This window comes from Halichoerus grypus, chromosome 5 (assembly GCF_964656455.1).
Source record: "Halichoerus grypus chromosome 5, mHalGry1.hap1.1, whole genome shotgun sequence".
NCBI classification, from domain to species: Eukaryota; Metazoa; Chordata; class Mammalia; order Carnivora; family Phocidae; genus Halichoerus; species Halichoerus grypus.
The window spans coordinates 87,060,880-87,077,946 of NC_135716.1; the positions used below are offsets into that span (position 1 = coordinate 87,060,880).

Below are 17,067 nucleotides of genomic sequence, written 5' to 3' on the forward strand. Positions count from 1 at the left end.
GGGATGTAGTAGGGACTCTGATTATTCAGTCAGTGAATGAATTTGGCTCGGGTGCCTGGTGCACTTCCTGGTACAGCTTCTCCACAATGCCCATTTAGGACCATTTCTCTAAGGCTAGTGCCTTCTCCTCTGGACCCACCTGTCTCTAATTTTTTTTCTTTTTTTAAACACTGAACAAATGGCTAAGCACTAAGGAATCAGGGTACAGCTCACCGTGCAGCTCTCTGCTTTGTCACTTCATTGAAGAGAGAAAAGCAAACCTACTCAAAGGAATATCTGAGTGGCTGAAATTTATTCCATCCCATCTTTCCCTCAAGTTCAAGTTAAACAGTGACAGATTCTGTTTTGGTTTCCCTGCTTTCAATTCCCCAGATAGGAAACCATCTGCCTTGATGAAAATGATTTATCACTGGAATTGTGTGTAATGGAGAGAGAAAAATAGGGCCCACTTGGTTAATGTTGACTGTGAATTTCTGGTGTGAACCAACCATATCAACTATTCAGTTGGCGGCGCCATGGTTGAGAAGGGGTGCATGTCCAGCTGACTTCAGATTTTGTGCACTGACAGTTCCAGATTTGAATCCTGGCTCTAATACTTTCTACCTGTGGCATGCTCCTTAATGTTTCTGAGCTTCACTTTTCTCATCTATAAAATGGGGAATATAATGCCTACTTGATAAATAGCTATTTTTAAGTCATATAATAATGGGAAGGAATCTCATCAATATAGCCAACCAAAGGTACTGGTATTGAACTTTAATTTAACATACTATCTCCTCCCTGAGACATTTTAATAGGGTCTAGCACCTTGCTCCAAGGAAGGAAACTCTGATGGGGGCACAGGGTGGTGCTCGAGGTCTTGGAAAAATCACACTGTGAGTCAGAAGGACAAGAGTTTCCAGAATCCACAAAGCTTAGAGATTGGGCCTCAGAAATGGGCGGGGTGGTGACCAAAAGGAAGACAATGAATTCATTTAGCTGATATTTGAGTGCTGAGTATGTACCAGTCACTGTTCATAGGACTGCAGGTGCAGAAATGATTTGAGATGGATCAAACTCTTACCCTATTAGTTTACATTCTATCTGAAAAGATGGGTAATAAACATAATAAATAAATTAAATATATGATATGTCAAGGTGTATAAATCTAGAGAATTTGTGTGGGGCGTGTTGCTGGGGTTTACAATTTTAAACAAGGTGGTCAAGTCTGCCTCCTTGAGAAGGTGACATTTGAGCAAAGACCGAGGGAGATGAGGATGTTCCTGAAAGGTTTTGGACAGCCTGGGTGGGGGTGGAGGTGGGTGGACAAGTCGTAAAAGGCTGGAGGGAAGGATTGCTCCTAAGCCCCACCATCAGGCCTACCCTCGGTGCCTGGTGATGTCAGAGAAGGCAAAGGGCAGTGTCTGTGCTATGTTTTTTATGGACCAGCTGGCAAAGACCCTTCCTCCCTCCTCCTCACCATTGCCACACTGGATGTCTGCGTGTCTCCAGCAGCCTCATTGTTAACAAAGCAGATGGATCAGCCCTTCTCTGAAGTAAGATTGCCATGTATGGTTGTGCAGGTTGAACACTGCACAGGATGACACATCTAAGGGGGCTCCGTTTACATTTTAGACATTCTAGATCTGTATATTATGATAATTTTCTGGCAGGTGGCAGTAAAATGTCTGTTTCAATGAAAACAATATATTGCAATGTTTCTCTGACAATTAGGATAAAGCATCTTGAAGAGGGGGAACTTCTAATTCACATTAAGGCACCTGGGAGCCATGTGGCAGCCTTGATGATCCAGATTTCCAAGAAGTGCCACCACTGTTTTGTTGGGGAAAGATTTACTGGTTAAGACAAGTCTGTCCTCTGCTGAAAATTCTGTGGCTCTCATCACATACTGAAGAAAACTCACTATGAGGCATATATGTATCCAGCATTTCTGTGTTGGAGAGTCTTCAGGTAGCAGTCTGATTGGAATAAGTGAGCCTAGGAAATACATGGCGAAGCTGAGCTTGCGGGGCAAGCATGCAGTACTGTTTTAGTTTTGGGAGCAGCACCCACACCACCCCTTGACCCCATCACTGCATTGGTTCCTTCTCAACTTGGTCTCCGCTACCTTCTCTAGCCTCCCCTCTTGTCAGCCCTTACTTCCTCTGCAAAGCCTTCCCTAATGCCCAAATCCTGCTCCATGCACACTGTGTTTGGTGCTCACAGACATTATACTAGCTCCTTCTAAGTATTTTTTCTCTCTCTGTATTAAAACGACAGGTTCATCTGCCGATTTATCCCATTAGACTATGGACTCCTTGAAGGCTGCACTGTGTCTTATCAAGGGTTGGTAAACCCTCCCTGACCCTGTAGTTGCTCAAGAAATGTGCTGTTGGACCCTGTTTCTCAGGTGTAATTACTAGGCATCTTCTGGTGATAATAAAGAAAACGGTCCTTTTAAATTATACATTTTAAAATTGTGGCACATGCCACAGCAGCTTCTAAATCCTTTAAGTCCTAAAAGGCTGTTTTTTCCATCTGTCATGTTTGCATTGAGTCTGGTAGTTTCTTAGGAGCGGAGATATAAATATGCATCAGATGAGTACACGTGTGGATAAGAAAAACACCTGTGATTACGGGGTCATGGATCTTCATAACTTGAGGGTGTATGTTCATCCCTCTCTGGGTTCAGAGAGAAATCTCATACCCCAATATGGCAAGAATGGCCGCCCAGAGCCTTGAGCCCATATAACTGGGCCGCCCCCTGGGTCTTGTTGCAGCCGTTTTGGTTTTTGTCAGCCTCGATCACTGGGGAAACGTACAGAATATGTGGCCTTTGTAACCCCAACACATAAGTCTTCGTGGAAAGTTGCCATTCTCAGGCGTCAGGCATGTCCATGAGCAAAGTCCCTGGGGGGACTCTGGGGCAGAAATATCCCAATTTAAAAATATTCTCCAAGTGGCTTATAAAATGTGTACAAGTTCAATTACTCTTGGCTTCCCTGTGCTGCGGCAGCTGGTCTGTCTGTGTTTATTTGTTCCTCTGACTTGTGATTATTCAGAGGGACTGAATTTGTTTCACTCTGTCTCCTCTGTGAGAGGCCGGCAGCCCCTCAGAACAGAGATCAGTTACCTCAAATAAGTGGTGGGCCCGGCTGGGACTGTTGTTCTCCAGGGGTGGACATTAATGGGGTGCAGATCCCCCTGAGGAGGCTGGGGACAGCTTGGGCAAGTAGTGGGTAGGGCTGGATCTCATCTGGGTGGCAGTGTGGCCATCACGAGAAAATAGTGTGCTGGTAGCCACACTTTTTTAGGTGCCATATGACCATGCCCTCCAATGTAGGTACATTTAATTACCCATAAATTATAAAATGCATGATGGTGTTAATATATAGGCATGTTATACAACATGTGATCACTACATCAAAAACTAAGGATGTAGTGTATGGTGACTAACATAACATAATAAAATAAAATTAATTTAAAAAAGTATAGCTATTTGGGGAGCAGCTGGGTGACTCAGTAAAAAAAAAACATTTTAAAAGAGTGAAAAATTAAATAAATAATATATATTTTTAAAACATTTGTTGGTAGCATCGGGGTACATGGGGATTTATTTTATTATTCTGATTACTTTTGCATACGTTTAAGATCTTCTCATGAAACGTTATGAAAAAACAAACAAGGAGCAAAGAATGAAGAAAGGGTCAACAAACAAGTTATGGAAGCTCTGGGCAGGAGGCTCAGACCCAGGTAGGGCAAACTGAGAGAGGGGCCAGGACTGCCCTCAGAATCGCCTGTACTCTCACTAGGCATGTGGGGCGACAAAGGCAAAGGCTTAACACCATTTGAGCAACACGGCTGCAGGACATCTATGCTCCTGTCTCTGCGAGGGGCTGTGCGGGGTTGTGCTCAAGAGGCTGGACTCCAGAGCTGGACTGCTGAGTTCATAATCCTGGCTCTGCCACTCACTAGTTATATAATCCTGGGAAGTATCCTAACTTCTATGAGCCTCAGTTTCCCCCTCTGTAAGGAGGGGATAATAGCAGCTACTTCACTGGGTCTTTGTATGGATCTGAGGATATATACATATCGTTTGCATAAATTAATATTCAAAGTAGGAGGACAGTGTTTGAAACATAGTAAGTGCTACATGTACTTGTTATTGTTATAATTGTTATATATTGTTATAATATTATTATTTCCTCTGCCCTTGTCTGCCCTTTCTAGATACAATGGGATCTGAGTTCTCAGGGACCCTGCTTCCCCTATTTCCACCTCTGACTCAATCTCTGAAAATGTCTGAATTAAACAGATTGCAAGTACTTCCTGGGCAAGTGTGCTTTGGGAAAAGAGAAAACAGCTTTGCCACATGTAGGGAAACAAAATCTGATAGAAAGAGGTGGGATGATGATTCAGGAAAGCAGTGTAAGTTCAGCCACATTAGATACGCTGTCCACGTCAGTGGGTCCCCGTTTCATCAATCCTAAAGTGAGTGATTTGCAGCCGGTGATCCCAGAGTTTCCTTTCAGAGTTGACACTTTGTGGCTGTGTTCTGCTTTACTTTGAGCTGTGATCACTCTTAGGATTTTGAATTTCAAACACTCTCCTAGATTTCGAGCCTGATCACAAGATCTCCTGATCTCAGGGTGGATATAAGCCATGTTCCCGCGTACCTTATGACACAGACCAGGTTAATCTTTAAAGTAACCAATCACAAATTACGTATGAAACTTTTAAAAGAACAAATGCATCATATTCTTTATTACACATACAGGATGATTGGTTGACAATGTAGGAATTCATATTAGGATGCCAAATAAAAATACACATATCATATAAACTAATCTCTATTTAGGCAGTTGTATATAGCTAGCCATACAAATCTCTGCCTACTTACAGATACTTTATGCTACATGTATCTAGTTATATATAGGTAGATAAATTTGAGGTACCTATCAGACACCACCCTTTTCCCTGGATCTTTGTGTCAGGAATACATAGAACACTGCACTTAAGAAAAAACAGGTCTTCATAATTTTAAAAAATTTACAGCTTTTATGAAAAGTCACATATGTGTCTATATATCTATATAAAAATATTGTTATATAGATTACACAGATGTAATCATTGAATGTTAATAATTATTATTTCAAAGTAGTGGCATTTCAGGTGATTTTTTACTTTTTTCCTTATGGTTTATGTATTGTGAATTTTTTTTTTTTACATTGAGTATGTATTATTTATATAATCAGAAGAAAAAAGCCCTTTTCATGGCGAAAAGAAGAGTATCTAAAAGACACTAACTCAGATATTGGTATAAAGATAAAAATCATTAAAGGGAAAAACTAACAAAATATCTGATGTAGTAACTGAACAAAGAAAGAATACCCCAAATCTCCTAAGAAACTTTTAACGCATGTTTTAAATGCAATGTTTTGGATACTTTTGTGTGTAATTAAGTTCTTGAACATTTCAAAGGACTGATGGCCGTCTTATGTTTGGAGTTGGGACAGGTTAGCCTTTTGAGGACAATTGAGGGCTTTAACACATTTCTTTGCATAGACTATACATTTTCTTTAGTTCTACAAAACTTCCATTTATCACATTTGTATTGGGGGTTTCAATATGTTAATATGGGGCACCGTTACATGGGTCCCTTATCTCAGTCTGCCCCCACAGCACACATGCGCACACATACACACACACATCCCTCAGTCCTTATTTGAAAGAGAGCCCTCTCCCAGTTGCACTCCTGCTCCAGGCCCCCGAGGGCAGCGGTTCCCACAGCCGGCCTATCAGGAACACCACAAGGGCTGGACAATAGCCAGGAAGCTGGGGCAGGCTCTGAGCTGATAGCCTTGCAGACGCAGAGGCAGACGACGTCCATCCGGGGCAGGTGAGAGACCTGGGCACATTTCCTTCACAGTGGAGCTTGTCTCCCTTGCTCTGGACCAGGTTCTTCTTGGGAACAAATAGTCTCACTGAACAAAGGGTCTTAGTTCTCACTGCTCTGGGAGTGGAGGCAGGGGGAGACAGAAGGCAAACATGGCAAGAACTATTCCTTCCAGGACTGTTTATGATCTGCCCATTGGCCTCCTTGGGGAGGACCCCCCTAGAAGCCAATCAGGCAATATCCCAGGGGGCTGGAGAAGAATGCCCTCTGCATTCTTCTTGTCTGAGCTCAGTCTCATTTTTAAAAATTCTACTCAAAATACTCATTTAGTAGTGAATATTTACTAGATAAGTGCTTATAAAGTACCAGGGGCCAAACTAATTGAATGCTTTACATGTGTGAGCTAATTTAATCTCCGCAAGAGCTCTATGAGGTAGGAACTATTATCTCCCCCATTTTACAGATGAAAAAACTGAGTAATAGGGAGTCATTTTCTATAAGTCATACCATGAATTAAGTAGCTCAGTCGGATTCAAATCCAAGTCTATCTTCCCCTTGAACCCAAGTTCTTAACCTGTTCTCTACAGCCACACTGTGCTCAAAGCTGTGAACAAGATAGGAATGGTCCCTGCCTTCATGGAGCTCACAGTCTAACAGGAAGAAAGGACAAAGAAGAGTTAATTATGTGTGTGAAACATGAGTGAGAGAGGAGAATGCAAAGCCTAGAGCACTCACAGCAAAGAGAGCTGACTTAGGCTGGCCAGATGGTTCACCTGTATTTGCAAAACCATATTCTGGAATATTTTGTGAACATAAGCCTAGCTTAGGAAACAGAACCTGGCTTGCCCAAAACCTTGTCCGAATCTTTGCTGTCAAGGAGCTGCAGGCACTTGGGTGAGTCAAGCTTAACAATTAGTTGGGGTTGGTGGATAGGAACAAGGTGAGGCAGAAATGTATGTAAATCCAAGGTGGAAATCAAGGACTCTCCTCTGGCAAATCTTTTACTTCATCTTGCCCAACAATCTTAGAATTCCAACTGGCAAAGAAAGTGGGAGATTCTTTTCTCCCAAAACATTTCTATTGGCAAATATTTGAGGATTCTAAATGTGACCAATGATCTACTGGGTTTTAGTTTGAGAGGAAACAGAGTCTTCCTGGAATAACAGCACAAGAACAGCCATTTGTCAGTTTCATCCCCAAAGCCTCTTTCTCTTCCAGGTCTTAGTAGGGAAATTTATGGACCAGAGACAGTAGAAAGGGCTAATCTTGAGTGTTGGCCTCCTGGAATGGAAATTTAATTTCAAAAAGTACATTATTATTCATATTTCTGCCTGTCTCCATGAAAATCAAACACTATATTTTTATTCCAAGTACTCTAGTAAATAAAGGACTTCCTCCCCACCCCCCCATCTGTTCCTACAAAGATAGCAGAAGAGAGTGTCAAAATATATTCCAACTGATGAAGTGTCTTCATGGCAGGAAAATGGATTTGGAACTTTATAAAGTGTTTATGAAGGGAATGGCAAATGTCAGAGGTTCCGGCTGGAGCTGTTAATTGCCAAGTTAAAAATTTTGGGAAAATCTCAACCAAGCTCTGTGGTGCCTGGTAAATATCCTCTGGCCATTTTGATTCAACACTCAATTACTTAATGTAGTGGCAGACAGGAGCTTTAACTTGGAGTCCAAAAGTCTGGGTTCCAAACCCATTTGTTAACTGTGACTCAATTCTGAAAACTCTTCATCTGTTGAATAAAGATCATACTTTGACAAGGTCATTTAAAGGATTAATACAATGATTGCAAGTGTCCAAATAAATGACATCCCCCTCCTCTGTCCAAGTCAGGAAAAATGGGTGAGAATGGCACAGCAGCCAGGTGGAAGGACGTCAATATATCGCCTTTATTACTGATGAGCCTAAGTGTCAAGGCTTAGCTTAGGGTATATAACAACAGTGGGCTTTTCTTCCCAGTCACCCAGCCATGCTGGACATGGCTATACCCCTATCAAATGGTGAGCATGGAGGAACAGGCTAATTGCTAGCTTACTGAGCGCAGGCAGCTCCCCATGAGGAAGAGGGGGGAAGGGTCACCCATGCCCATAGAGCTGCATCATGGCTTTTGTGGGTCATAGGCACTTTTGCCTTCAGGGGCCCCTGCCTCCGTAAAAAATACTAAAAAAAAAAAATGCATTGGCATAAGGATGAGTATATTAGCATTATATTTTAACACATTTTCTTGGGGGCCCCTGGGTGGCTCAGTCGGTTGGGTATCCGGCTCTTGATTTCAGCTCAGGTCATGATCTCAGGGTGGTGGCATTGAGCCCTCTGTCAGACTCCATGCTCAGCAGGGGTTCTGCTTGGGATTCTCTCCCTCTGTCCCTCCTACTGTGTGCTCTCTCATTCTCAATAAAATAAATAAATAAATATTGAAAAAAAACACAACATATTCTTGGACCTAAACTAAAAGTTTTTTTTTCTTCTGATTTTAAAAGAAATTAAAACATTTTTTTGTGGATCCCTACAAGTATTTGGACCCTAGCCAGTGTACTGAATGATTAAGTCGGCCTTGCATGCCCAGCCCTTGTTCCCAAATATCCCAACTAGATAAGCCCCTCCTCCATTCTTGGGGCATATTGGTAAGGCCAAAGTGGAGGGACTAAGTGTTGTTCCAGACAGACACGAACTCAGGGGGGCAGGATGTTCCCCAGACCCCATGAAAGTAAAGAGCTAAAAAAAACCCCCAAAAACAAGAAAACTGTGTGATGTAGCCTAGACTGTGAATAACACCAAAGTGTGTAAGACATTCTCTGTCTTCAAGAGCTGATTACAGCACAAGGCAGAGGGAAGTAAGTGCAAAATTGGAGAACAAGTCACATGTTGAGGGAATTTCCAGAAACAATTCCTTGAGGTAGTGATCTTTGAACTTGGCCTTGAAGGATAAAAGATTTTTGCTAGACAAGGTAGGATGGAATGGAATGGAGAGGTCATTCTGGACTGTGAGACTAGCAAAGAGATGGATTCACTAGAACACAAGGAGGTTCTGGAAATTAATTTCAAAAAGCAGCCACTTACCTTATTCTTCTGGCCCCACTGGAGTCCCTGTTTTATAAGAGTCGGTGGGAGGGAGGAAAGCTATTATTTATTTAGCACCTACCATGTGCCAGGAGATTTATAGGCATCACCTCATTTAATCTGCCTTATAGTGATTTGGGGTGGATATCATTACCCTCACTTTTTCAGACAAGGATCTTGAGACCCTGGAAGTATAAATGACTTACCCATGGCCACAGATCCTAGCTGGTATCAACAGATTGGCTCTTGATTGTCAGCCCGGGGCTCTGTTCCCTGACTCCTGGGAGACCTCACAGGGGTTTTCTGAGAATTATACAGAGAGTTCTTACGATTATATTTCAGGTGGAATGTTGTTCCAGAGCCTCATTTTTGGCCCTCCATCATCTGGACTCTCAGACTAGGATGTTTTTCCTCTCCTTACCCTGAGCGTCTCTCTGTGGAGGACCCCTCCATGCCTGTCTTCATCTGTTCACAACACTGCTTTCCATGGCCTCCCATGCCCGGTCCAGATCTCTGCTGTTCTAGGCTTGCTGCTTGTGATCTCCCAAGAGGGGCTGGTTCTAGGGGCCCCTGTGTGCCTGTTCCAAGACTGTGTTGGGTCTGTCGGAACTAACAAAGAGTGGCCAAGTAGCTAATATTTGGTTAAGCACCTGCTCTGTGCCAGGTACTATGCTTAACACATTCTCACACTTTGTTTTCTCCTTGCAACCATCCTCTGACATAGGCATTATGAAAATTTTACAGGTAAGAACACTGGGACTCAGAGGGATCATGCAACTTTCCCAAGTTGCAGGTCTGGAGGCAGGGTTTAACCCCGGTAGCCTGACTCTACATTCTCACCCTGAACCACGATGGAGTCCAGCCTCTTGGAATCCTTAGAGCTTCACATCACATCTTTACTATTTGTGAGAAATTGGTCTTTGTTTTTCTCCAGTTGATCTCAGTTTCTCAAAGTTTTTCTGTATTTGGAATCTTTTCTTTGTTGTCTTTCAAGTTAGCCTTTATAGACGTGGCTCTCACTCTCTCACAATTTTGTCATTTAGTTGTTTCCTGTTCAGAAATTATTAATTCTCTTATATCTGCATTTCATCCAGTCTTTATGTTACAGATATCTAACAACTTGTTCTACATCTGTTATTTAATTATCTTTTCGCTCCTTGCTTGCTTTCATCTTCCCCTTGCAATGCTCAGAGGGAAGCATGGAGACTTGAATGTGGAATTCTTGGCAGGAAGTCACCTCAGGAGTCCTCTCTTTTCCCTCTAACAGGACCAAGCCATAAGGGAGCATCTGTGGGCTTTATCTCTTCATATCCATTCCCCTCCTTCATCAACATAAAAAATTCTGCTTTGAGGAACCTGCCCTTTCCCTGTCGATATTAGAGGAAGCATAACATGGTGGCACCACTTTGCCTCGGCTTAGATCCCAGCTCTGCTACTAGACCATCTGTGCTCACTTGGACTGGTAACTCAAACTCTCTGTGGCTCAGTTTCTTAATTATAACAGTATCCGCCCATAGGGTTATTGTGAGAAGAAAATATGTGTAAATATAGTGCTTACAACAGTGCCTGGTAGAAAATAAACACACTATAAATATTAGTGATTTTTTTAAATCATTAATCTTTCCCAAGTCTAGGTCATAGGAATGTTCTTTCCTGGAATTTGAATCCTGAGCAGAATGGCAAAAAGAAATCCAATAGAGCTAATTCATTTGGGTAATTGTGCCCCGAAGAAATGGTTAATCAGTTCCTGTTCCCTGGATCCTAGGCAATCCTTCTTCTGGTCCTCAAATTTGGATCTTCAGAAGTTTCTTTTATTCTGCATTCCACTCCTAACATTATTCCAACAAATGTTTCCTCCTCCTGCTCATTTTCTTCTTCCTCTTCATCTTTCTTCTCCTGCTCCTTTCATTTTCCTCCCCACCCCCAATCCCAGCCCTCCTCTCCCTCCTCGCCAAGCCTAAAGTAGTAAGCTTTGGTTTCTGATACTTTCTGCCAAAAAACCTTTACTGAGCCTGCATCCCATGAAAATGGCCCCTTAGCCTTGGCTTAAATACTTCCATAAAACAGCTCTCTATGTTTTTAATTGATGAACTCTGAAAGTACTTTCTCGTATTAGGCAGAAAGCTTTTATGAGACTCTGGAGCCAGAATGTTTGGTTTTAGAGCCTGGCTCAGTCATTTACTTGCTGTGTGGCTTGGGCAAGTTGTTTAGCCTCTATGCCTCGATTTCCTCACCTATAAAATAGAAGGTAATAATAGTAACCATTTCATGGTATTGTTGTGAAGATTCAATGTCATGATACTTGTGAAGCACTTAGATTTCCAATAAGATTAAGTTCATGTTAGCCGTCCTCCTCCTCCTCGTTCCCACCATGGATCTTAGCTCCACCCCTTTGAGCTGCCTGGAATAAGCCAGATCTTCCTCTTAGTGCCAATCTCAGTGCCAATACCAAGATGCTCTGTTCATATCCCTCTTTCCTTCAGGCTCAGTATGCCTGACTTCCTTCTGTCTTACCTGTGGACTTCTTTGCAGTCAGGGCAAGACCCTCTTTGTGGTCTAAACTGATCAAACTGGAAAGATCTAAATCTGTTTTCGACTTGTCTGCCTCATTACTTTATCAAAAGTAAAACACAAGTAAACATCTTATAAGGCTTCCCCCCACCCCTGGGGAGGGTCTGTGCCAACAGCGTCTGGACTCCAGAGTCTTTGAGCACCACTCCACTACCTGGGCCTGAGGGTGGAGATGGGGTCAGGAGGAGAATGGTGCATGAAGGCATAAAGGCACAATAGCAGTGGGAAAAACTTCCCACCTCCCCTGCTGATCCCCACCCAGGCTTGTGCAGAAGCTGACCAGACATACTTCCTGCACTTTGCCTGCTCTGCCCTAGAATCCCGGGCACAGCTCTGTGCTAAGTTGTTCCTGGTTGTTGACATGCTACTGACGAGCCCGAATAGTTCCCACTCATAGGAAGAGCTTTCCCCATGGTATGGAGAGCAAGAATCTGATTGATAATAACCTTGGTTGCATGGCACTTTGCAGTTTGGAACGCATTAGTTCATTACAATATTGTGATGGATTTGTCATGGGCAGAACCATCTTTTTACAAAAGGAATACCTGTTTTATGATGAGGACTTTAAGGTTTGAAGAGGTTAAGGGACTCTCACCCATTCACATGGCCTCAAGTGACAGAGCTTGCATTTGAGTTGAGCTTAGAGTTCTTTGTGACATACCTTGTTCTGAAGGCTTTGGGGCTGCTGTTGGATTGTTGCTGTGAGTGCCTCATTCTGCCCTGGAGGCCATAAGACCTCTGGGAGCCTCCTTCTTAATGGTCAGCAGAGACACCGAGAAGCAGGTGGCCTGAGACCTATAAGTAGGCCTAGCTTATTCTACTTATAAGTCGGGGAAACTTTTGGATGTAGAGACACAGTGACTTGTAAGACACATGATGTTTGGTAAGGCTGCAAGAAGTGTCCTGGAGAGAATGACAATTGACTGGTGAATTGGAAGTTGTGTTGTTGGGGGTAGTCAAGTTCTAATGTCTATTCATCCTCTCACTTACAAAGTCCAAGGGAGCCTTCTGACTAAGCTGCTTATTCTTAGGGCTCTTCCTAGAGATTCTAAGGAAAATAAGTTATTTGCTGGCATCCATTTGGATTTTCTTGGATTTGGGGATCCTCGGGTGAGAGAGGAGCCCAAGATTCCATTGGTGGAAAGCTACTGCAGTGTCCTGCCCTGCTCTGCCTTCGAGCAACTATGCATCCGTCCAGCCCTGGACTGACAGTAAAACTAAAGTTCCCAGCCCTGAGCTCTATGTGTAATTGCTGGGGGTGAGGAGGCTAAAAGCATGGAACAGGTGCCCAAAGCAGAAGTGATTTTATATTGGGTGTGATCCAGGATAGGGCAACTGAGAAATTGTCCTGTGAATCCCTGAAAATTGGAGGACAGTCCTGACTCCTCCCTTTCCTTGGCTCCTGGCAAACAAATTAATGTGGTTTGCAAAGCTCCTAAAAATCTGGCCTCAAACTCTGGCTTCTTTGCAAGCCAGGCTCCCACATACCTTTTGGCCCAGCTATGTAGAATTATTTACTGGTCTTTAAAAATGCCATCTCTCGGGGGACGGTGTCCGTAGGCATTCAGAAGGGTCCAGCGTTTGACCTACCGTCGTAGGCTGTCCTATAATACAGCCTCTAACAAAACTAGGCTGTCCCGAACCCCTGGTAATAGAATCGTTTACCTTTATACCAAGAAGGTTGGGAAAGCACCAAAATCTGCATGTGGCGTGTGCCCAGGCCGACTTTGAGGAGTTCGTGCTGTGAGACCTAAAGTCCTTATGAGGTTGTCCAAAACGAAAAAACACGTCAGCAGGGCCTAGGGTGGTTCCATGTGTGCTAAGTGTGTTCGTGACAGGATCAAGCGTGCTTTCCTTATCGAGGAGCAGAAAATCGTTGTGAAAGTGTTGAAGGCCCAAGCACAGAGTCAGAAAGCTAAATAAAAAAATGAAGTTTTTTTGAGTAATAAAAAAAATCAGAAGGCTTGAAAAAATGAAAAATAAAAAAAATAAAAAAATAAAAATGCCATCTCTCTTTCTCACTTCATGCCTTTGCTCATGCTGTCTCATACTGCCTGAGATGTACTTCTCCTCATTTCTCTGTCTGGAGAACTTCTACTCACTCTTTGAGATGTACCACAATGTCATCTCCTCTGTGGAGCTCCCCTGGCACTTTTATGACTTGCCCCATTCTTGGTTCCTACAGCATTCTGATCTCAGCTCTATTGTGGCACTTCTCACATTGTCGTGTAATTGATTTTGAGGTTGAGTGCACAGACATTGAAACCAGACTACCTGGATTCAAATCCCAGCTGTACGACTAACCAGTGTGGAACCTTGGACAAAGTCTCTGCTCTTGTATCCCTCCTAAGTAGAATGGGGGCACTAGTACTCACCCTACAGAGTTATCATGAAGATTCAATGAGCCACCATGTATTAAGGACTTAGATCACTGTCTGGCACTATAAGTGTTGGTGTTGTTGCTGTTGTTATTATCATTATCTGTTTGAAGTCACCTGTCAAGTTTCCCTCCTATTCAGGTCTACCTACATTTCAACCATCACAATGAGGCCACTTGCACATCCACGGCCAATAAGCCAGAACAAGAATGTGACTTTCTCTGTACCTTTGTGTGTAGGGTGAATAGATGCCAACAGGCAAGGTTCCTAATTTCCAAATTCAATGTTCCTCTGAGATCAGAGCCCCACCTTGATCCTTTCCACAGTCTTTTCCATCAACTTCCAGCATGTATTGCCCAACCCCCTCAATCCAGATATCAGGATATCCTCCTAGACATGGTGATCTAAACCAAGACAGCACTTTTCTTCCAACTAGTTCTCCATGCCCATGGAATGCTTGGCTGGTAACACAACTCATTTGGCTCTCAGAGGGGTCTGGGATCCCCCCTGACACTTCGATACCTTAGGTTTTGGTGTCTTTTAATGTAGATGCCATGTTTGAGTCACTTGTACATCTGGTTCCCAACACAGTACCAAACTCAGTGGGTTTTTTAAATGAATAAATGCATGGATAAATTATGAGTAGGCCATCCATTGGCATTAACACACCCTCTACTTTCCCAGAGTGTAGTGTCAGTGTGATTGGCTGCATCTGTGCCTTCTGTTATTGACAGCTAAAACTGTCCTGATTGAAACACACCTCCAAGCGTTTGCTCATTTCTGTTCTTATCTGGAGTACTCTTGAGTTTTCAATACAGTGCCACCATCTGGGATAAAAAGGGTCTAAGGACATCTTTGTGCTCCCCAGAGATCAGCTACAAGAGCACATATAGTTGCACACCCAAGACAAACTTCAGCTTCTTCCAAGCTTTGGCTTGGTATGGAGAGAACCAATTGCTTAGAATCATAAAGACACCGAACTGGAAGGAATAGTCACTGTAATGGAGCCCAATCTCTTCTTTTTACCAACATGGAAACTGAGGGCCAAAGAGCATGAGTGACTTTTCAGGGTCACTTGACTCTAAGTGTCAGTAAGTGTCAGTCAGGTCTCCTGAGGCCCTGATCAGCCCCTTTCTCCCTGGGCTCTCATGGTTCCATCAGCCTTTGTGTCTCGAACATGTCCTCTCCTCCATGGGCAAAGCTGCTCCTCAATCCCAGGGACACGTCAGAGCTCACTGAAACCTGGGCAGGGCTGGAGGCAAGAAGCAGAGGAGATACTTGTCCTGGGGGCAGCAAGCTCCATGGGAGAGGCAAGGGTTTTTACAACGTTTAGTTTTTAGCTGTCCAGGATTTAAACTTCTACCCGTGTTTACCCATGGAAATCTTCTCTCATGATTTTTGCAGGGTTTTCTCAGGGTCTGTCAAGGTCATTCTTATCTCCACTTATTCACCGCTCAACCAGCACACTTCCTTTTGTGTGTTATATGTGGTGGGGAAGGGGTTGGTTGATGGGGGAGCCTAGTATTTTTTGTTTTCTTTTGAATTGTTTTGTTCAGAAATGCTGCTTTTTCCCACGAGCTGTTTGCAAGGCTTTGAAATGAGGGCTCAGAATCACACAGAGTAACCCACTTGGGGCAGAGAGTGAATGTGTCAACAGCACCAAATTACTTTGTTATAGAAATTAAAAAGGACACTACTTACCTTCAACAAGTGATATTTACAGTAGCAAAAAATTGAAATGCCCCATAATGGGGAATGAAATGAACTTTGGTAAGTCCAAAGAGTAGGAAACTATGTAACCCAAGGACTTAGCGAGGGGGGTAGGAGACATATCAGTCTAGGGGGTACCATGCAGATGCTACTCTTTGCAAATTCTAGTGTAGTGGTAATGTTCTAGAGAGAAAGGCATGAACAGATTAACAGATTGTATTGCCTTTGGGTGCCGTTTCCTGTCACTATACTCCTGATAATCATTAAAAAGATGAAGAAGATGTATAGCTATTGACATAGAAAATGTCCCTGACATATTGTTAAGTGAAAGAAAAGCAGATTACAAAACAATGTTCATAATACAATTTCAGTTTTGTAAAAAAAAATTATAACGATAAGAATGTGGTGGATAAAAAATAGATATCAATATATTAACAGTGATTATAGGGGATTTTAAATTCTGTTTACACTTTTTCTGTGCCACCAAAAATTTTACAATAATATACTTTTACTTTTGATACTTGGAAAACACTATAAAGGTTGGAAAAAATAAAGCTTTCTATTTGTGGCTGGGCCCAGAGATTCATTTATGAAGGGGATATTGCTGAAGGGGTCAGTCCTTGCATTAAGAAAGTTAGGACATCAGTAAATGTTATTTCCCTTCCATATGAAGAGAGGGAAGTAGGGAGAGGCCAGCCTCAGTGTAGGTGTGGGGTAGAGACTCTTCTGTCAGAAACTCCAGAGAGGGGGATGTATTCCTGGAGTCCCCAGTCAGAACTTGGCGTCATTATTTCCCACCCCGAGACCATCTTAACTAGGTTGTTAGAGCCTCTAGTACTCTCAGTGCTGTAGTTAAGCAACATTATGCCTTAAATAAACTGAGGGGCTAGCCTGAGAAGCTACTTACCCTTTACAACATTATTTCTATGGGAAAATATACTCCAAATTCCACATCACCAATTTACATTGGAGCTTTTAAGACACAGCCCTTTTCAGTTTGGAGACTTATTTGACCTTTTCCTCTTGATTCCCCAAGTATTTCAAAAACCGGTATTAGTCTGTGAAAGATTGCAAACTTATGGACAAATCCTTTAGTTTATGCTGCATTTGTTTGCCCGGCACCCAGTCAAAGGGTTTTCAAGACCGAAGCATTCTTGGAAATTGGCACCACTAACTAATTTTTTACTTCTCATTGATCAAATTGACCAGATTCGCCCAGGGATCCCTAGTTACGCTAGTGATTTATGTCTTCCCCAGCACTCTTTTTCTTACTGTGGTTGTCAATTTTATGCGTCAACTTGACTGGGCTAAGGATGCCCAGATAATTGGTAAAACATGATTTCTGGTTGTGTTTGTGAGGGTGTTTTCAGAGGAGATTAGCATTTGATTCAGTAGACTGAGTGAAGAGATCCATCCTTACCAATCTGGGCAGGCATCATCTAATCTGTTGAAGGCCCCAAAGA

The 17,067-nt window shown here is 42.8% G+C and overlaps 1 pseudogene; it reads left to right on the forward strand.

The window, feature by feature from the left end:
- The first annotated feature begins 11,932 nt into the window (after window positions 1-11,932).
- On the forward strand, window positions 11,933-13,508 carry LOC118540644 (large ribosomal subunit protein eL34 pseudogene; annotated as a pseudogene).
- The last annotated feature ends 3,559 nt before the right edge of the window (window positions 13,509-17,067 follow it).